Source organism: Triplophysa dalaica, chromosome 4 (genome assembly GCF_015846415.1).
Source record: "Triplophysa dalaica isolate WHDGS20190420 chromosome 4, ASM1584641v1, whole genome shotgun sequence".
Lineage (NCBI taxonomy): Eukaryota > Metazoa > Chordata > Actinopteri > Cypriniformes > Nemacheilidae > Triplophysa > Triplophysa dalaica.
In genome coordinates this window covers 8,226,470-8,232,545 of record NC_079545.1, presented here as the reverse complement: position 1 = coordinate 8,232,545, position 6,076 = coordinate 8,226,470, and the positions used below count along the sequence as shown (strand labels likewise).

At 36.5% G+C, this 6,076-nt stretch overlaps 1 long non-coding RNA gene across 2 annotated transcripts; it reads right to left on the bottom strand.

Annotated features, from left to right (window-relative positions):
* LOC130419793 (uncharacterized) lies at positions 1-3,698 on the bottom strand. 2 transcript variants are annotated; one of them, XR_008906545.1, is made up of 4 exons: positions 2,601-3,698; positions 2,087-2,165; positions 1,605-1,628; positions 1-788 (listed from the first exon to the last, which is right to left on the bottom strand). It is a non-coding gene; the product is annotated as an uncharacterized LOC130419793 (long non-coding RNA). The 2 variants fall into 2 exon arrangements; XR_008906544.1 differs by having other exon boundaries at positions 2,087-3,698.
* Positions 3,699-6,076: the final 2,378 nt, after the last annotated feature.

Sequence of the window (6,076 nt, the reverse complement as noted above, 5' to 3'; positions counted from 1 at the left end):
ATCATTTAATTTTGATGCCAGCAACATTTAAAAAATATATGGGACATATTTCTCAAAAAGAAAAACAGTTCTCAGAACAATCTTTTAACGATCAGAACTTTCAATATACAGTACCAGTCGAAAGTTTGGAAACACATGACTGAAATGATGTTAAATATCTTAAAAAATGTTTGAAATAACTTTTCCAGATAAAAATATAATTGTACCAACATCAATTTCTTTAGAAAACAAAAACTGTATTTATATACATATACACATACACACATAGATGCTAAAATATTAGGTAGTGTTGATTTATATTAGATGCTTTTAGTCACAACATAATTGATAGTTACAAATGTGTAGTTCCATGGTTTTAATGAGTTAACTATTACTATAAAAGGTGATAAAACATAAGCGTTTGCAAATTTGAACCAGTACTGTGTATTTAAAAGAATTATGGAACAAAGATTGACCAACAAGGCCCAAAACTGATTGGCAGCTAAAATCCTATGCAGAAAACTGCAGCTAGAGGTCTGGGCATCTCTACTGTCCCGGTCAATACTATGACCCTGATGGACTTACTAGTTTGAAGAATGGATGTTAATACAGGTGTTGGCCTCCTCAGCTCCAAATGACTCAAAGTGCTTACGTCAACCATCATTGCTGCTTCATTGGTGATGGAAAATGTGTAAACTTTGTTGGCTTAAGATGGTTCTGGGTCTTTTGAAAATTCAAGTAGTTGTTTTCCAAGTACAATGCAAACCCTCCGTCTGACTCCAGAAATCAGTAAAGGTGATTCCTCGTCTCTAAAAAAAAATTGTGAGAAACAAAATCCTTACAGTATTTTATATTTTCTTGACAATCACCAAAACAAACTGTTTTTGGCTTTAAATTGTTTAATATACAGTAGAGAAAGCACTATTGTGTCCCCTGTAAATATTGGGTAAAGTTATTACACACTCAAATGCCACAAATATAAAAAATAAGAGACCCAATTTGAAGAAATCCCTCTAGTTCTAAACCAAAGTGTGAAAGCAAAACATTCTTAGATTAGAGACTAAACTTGCTAGATAAAATACTAATAATTTAATACAAGTACATTCATATTGCCTATGTTTAATGAAAATATTTTGTTATGAAGAGGGGCATGTACAGAAGAGTGGTCCTGCAATTACACAAGCAGCAACAGAGACCATAACAGTAAATTCAGTGGAGTTCATGTCATCCATACATAGTTGTCATAACTTATTATGAACTAGTGTTATTTGAATTTGACATTTTAAATGATAGAAAACTGATTCAAGGTCTATATGAAATGACATGAAACTACAGTGATGTTCATAACTGTCACGAAGACAACCAGAAATATCAACTTCTAACAACATTAAAGAAAGAAACCACACAAATCATCAAGTTGCTGGTGTGTAAATGCACAAACTATATGGTTACATTACACCCATATATTATGTATGTATTTGATTTAGTGTTTAGGGTACACACATAAGAGGCATACTACTCAAAAGTGTGAAAATGTTTGAATATCCATTTCTCTAGAAACCTACAAGCCACAATTAGCACCAACAAAAAGAGAACAATAAAACAACTACATCAAAGAAACTCACCCTTTGCCGGCTCTCTTGTGGAACCTGAAGTGAAGACAGATATTCATGTTAAATAATGTTCCTAGACAATTTCTCAAGTCATTTATTCAATTAACTTTAAGTAGTGGTCAGGAGAACAGACATTTGTGAGTTTGTATTTTATATAATAATGAAAGTAAATCAAATATAACACTGTAATTGGGGAATAAAATTAAGTTTTCTATGAAAGGACAAAAATTTGCATTGGAAGTGATTTCCAGCAACATGTCTTATCTTCATAAGGGCAATATGTTAATAACCTTATTAAATGTAATTTGACATCTATATTTTATGTCAAATACATATATTTAATCAATTCATTCAGCAAAAAAGAATAATGAAGTAGTATAGACAGTAATATATTATCAACATCAAAAAAGCCATCTTTACAATGCAGAAGTTGAATCTGTTTTGGCTCATTACAAAGACTTTTTATCCCATTATAAGAAACGAGTCATACTTACATCTGTCTGGACTCTGTTGTTAAACTTCTGATTGGCCATTAGCTCAAGCGCTGTCTCTCACGTATTGTAATACTCAACGCTGCAATCAAAACACGGAAAATAAATCTCTTTTCATGAACGTTACTTTGAATGATCAACATATTTATATTATAAATTCTACCTTGAGCATGCACACAGATTCAAAAGTGCATTAAATATTCTCTTTAACGTTACTTGAGTAAATGGCTCGCGAACTTTTATATCATTTAAAGTTTACAATTACAGAGCAGTGATATCTCAACTTTAGCAGTGAAATTTGATAGAAGTTGTTCAAATTTGTCAATAATATTCTTACAGACCTGGGCCATTTTCATGTTAGCATGCTCTGATAACATACGAGTTAGCACCCGAGTTATACCGGTCTAACGCAGGAAAACTCACAACAATTTTAAGTTAAGCAGTAACGTTATACAACGTAATAACTGAACAATTAATTCATTAATGAAACAGTTTGACAACACGCTGTGTGACTTACCTTACTGAAGTTTATGAGGAATAACGTTACCGCTGCGGGCTGCCGCCACTTCACTTCAGAAAACTTCGCGCGTTCGGTTACACAGATACGACTGGCATCTGCTGAACGACTGTCGTTCTCGCCATTCAAACCGGACTCAGTCTGGATCTGTATTGATGCAGTGAAACGGATGCGACTGTAACCCGGATTTGCCGGTTTGAAAACGGATCCGGCTCGGAGTCCCCTGCTATCTGGGCCTGCTCTGCTATGACTGACGTTACGTCAATTTAAAACAATTCGTCGTGTATTTTAGCCTATTCAATATTCGCAAAAACGAAATGTTGAAATAGTGCTAATATTACCACATTCATTGCTAAAATAACAGGGGATGGGAAGCGGGGACGCCCTTTTAGAAGGGTGATGATTTTGACCATCTTTTTTCATGCCATCCCCCCTCAACTCAAGTACTGGTTGCGGCCCTCCAGGAACTGAGTTTGACACCTGTGTTCTATGGCATCACTGTGAAGAGCCGTTTTAAGGCGACCCTAACACACAGGGTTTCTGCCAATCTCATAATCTTGAGTACCTATAGAGAAGTATTGCATACGTCGTATTTACGAACAGTATTTAGTTTGATCACATTTATAAAAGATAGATACAGCTGTACTATTACTTCCGATATCATACGACGCGTGCTGGGGGGAGGCTGAACTAAAGCACATTGTCAACAAAACACTGACATCAGTTTCACTCACCGCATGGGGGTTCATGTCCGGCATCTTTTAGCGCTGGGACAGCTTCATATATAAGTTTCAAATGATCTCCAAATCCAGCGTTATATCCACCATTTATATATCATTCATCAACTAAACGCAGTTAACAAAAAAACAACTGAAGTTAGCGAATATATGCTCTCTCTCTCTCTCTCTCCTGCACACAAGTGAAAGTGACGTCTGCGGTTGCTCAATCTATTCTGCCGCGTGGGCGTGCCACTTGCTTTTCTGGGAGAAATTGTTTAATAAAGGACTAAGAAAAAATTGTTTCGAAACAGTTTTATATGGTCGAATTTTTTGTTCTTTCAGAAACCTGTACAGAAATACTACGTAAAACGCCCAACTCGTCAATATTTGAAAATCTGGAATCTGAGGGTAATTTAAGTAAATTCCCTTTAAAGTTGTCCAAATGAAGTCCTTTGCATGGCATATAACTATACAATGTATTTTTCGCAATTACTAAAACTGTTCCCGTGCTACTTAAGGTTTTGTGGTACCGGGTCAAATGTCCGATCAATAATTAAACCTGACATCTGTAGCATACATTTTGTTTCCTATGGTTAAACTGTTCAAGAAGTCAGAACTTTTAGAGATCGCTTCAGATTCTGCTCACGCGAATTGACTCACATTGAGCCATGTATTCACTCCCCATTCTAATGGCAGTGACGCTTTGTAATATCTATTATCTTGGCCATGTCACATTCAGATACAAGTATCATGAGGTGTTTCTACGCAAAAAAAGTAAACACAAAGAAGTAAATCAACGTTTAGTAAACCCTGTTTCGATATTTTTTGTCTAAATAATAAAATGTAGTGTCAATAAAATAATTAATTGCATGCATTTATCAATACAATATTGAATACAATATCTTGAATATTGGGTTATGATCTGTCATTTAAAGAAATAAACATACATTTTTTTTTGTCATTTTTATTTCTATAATAACTTTATAATAATTACATTTTGCGACTTAAGCCGGGAAATCATAGGCGGGTTTTAGTTTTTGTTACCTTAGCAGTCATCACTCGTACACAGAGAGCTGCGTACAGACCGAGAGCGACTCCATGACTGTTTCGCCTGTCTTTTGCGTTCCTCTAACCGTTATAAACAAACACTGCAGTCAGGGGTGCCGCCAGAATTTCTGGGCCCTATGGAAACCAAAATTTCTGGGCCCCCTACATTTTTTACAGATAAAATTTAACCCAATAAACATGCCCTGTATACTTATGAAAAAGATAATTAGCAAATTGCATAGTTAAAATGTTTAGGATGAGTACAAAGCCTACAAAAACAAGAAAAAATATAGAAATATGTACTTGTTTACATAAAAGGGAGAACATTTATTATCTCAATTGCATTTGCAAGCACAACAGAACATTATGTACACATATTGACATATACTTTACATGAACAAGCTTTAGCTGGGTCAAACTGCTCAATCAGGAAACACCAGCTACAGTAGAGACACGTTTTATTCAATTTTATATTCTTTTTTTCTGGGGCATTTTATTCATATTAAGAACGTCAAGTTTGACAGCATCTATCGTAGCAGCAGCACTGTCACTTCACAGAACACACGACACGGCAAACTGATTTTGTCGTTTTAGAAGCGTTTAGATTACTTTTTGTTTTGGAAAGTTATCATCATGTGGCGAATACAGTAGATAAGACGTGTTTACAGCCTAAAATCTTCGCGAAGTTTCGCGCTCAGGCTCACCTTGTTCGGCTGATTAAGACGGGGACGTGGGGGAAGGAGGACGTGGGTGTGCAGCAGCCGCTGATTCTGTGTTCATAATTCAGTAAATATTTTACTAAGCTAGCTAGATATAAGCAGGACATGTAGCAACAAAAATAAGTTTTGGAATACAGGAATAGGGCAAACTACCTTTCTTTTTGAAAAACTGTGTGACATACTGTCGACTTTGGCGTTCTCTGTCTTCTCTTTCCTTCCTTTCTTTCCGTATTTGATGCCCTGACTTTTGATGTGACATGCCTGCGTGTGTCACTGTCTGCACTGCATCATAACAAGTCTAATAAGCAAGAGACGTCACACTAGCGATCGTAGCTCGGACAGCGCAGGTGGAATGAACCATTGTGAGAGGGAGCAGGGAGGGGTGTGACTGAAAGAGTAATTACATTATTTGTTTTTTAAATATTAAATCTATGGTCAAAACGGACAAAATACACATTTAGTGCACGAGGGCCCCTAGCACATTTAATGTATGTATTAAAAAGAGAAAAGAAATAGGAAAATAAAAAGGGGGTCTGCTCTTCTGGGCCCTGAATCAGGCTGGGCCCTTAGAATCGTCCTAACCTTCCACCCCTTTACGGCGCCCATGACTGCAGTTACTGACGAGAGCTCCACTGCTTTACTCCCATTAGCAGTCGCTCCTGAAAGTCGCTCATCATTTGCAAAAAGTGGAACCCAATTTCTGTTGCAAACTGTCAATGTCACTCTTGTCGCCATAAGTCGCCAAGCTTTCATTAAAATGAATGAGATTGTTTCGCTCTGCTGCTACTAGTCGCCGGCAATGTGAATGGGGCGTAACAAAATTTCTTGATATTCTCTGTGTTCAGTTATTCATGTAAATACTGTAAGATCAAGTAAGACTAACATTAAACGTGCGGGGATGCACAAGGGGAAGCAGTTACATCACAATAGTGAAAAGAAAGATAATAATGCTCATGAAAACCTCTGATGCAGGAGCTACAAGGCGCAAAGA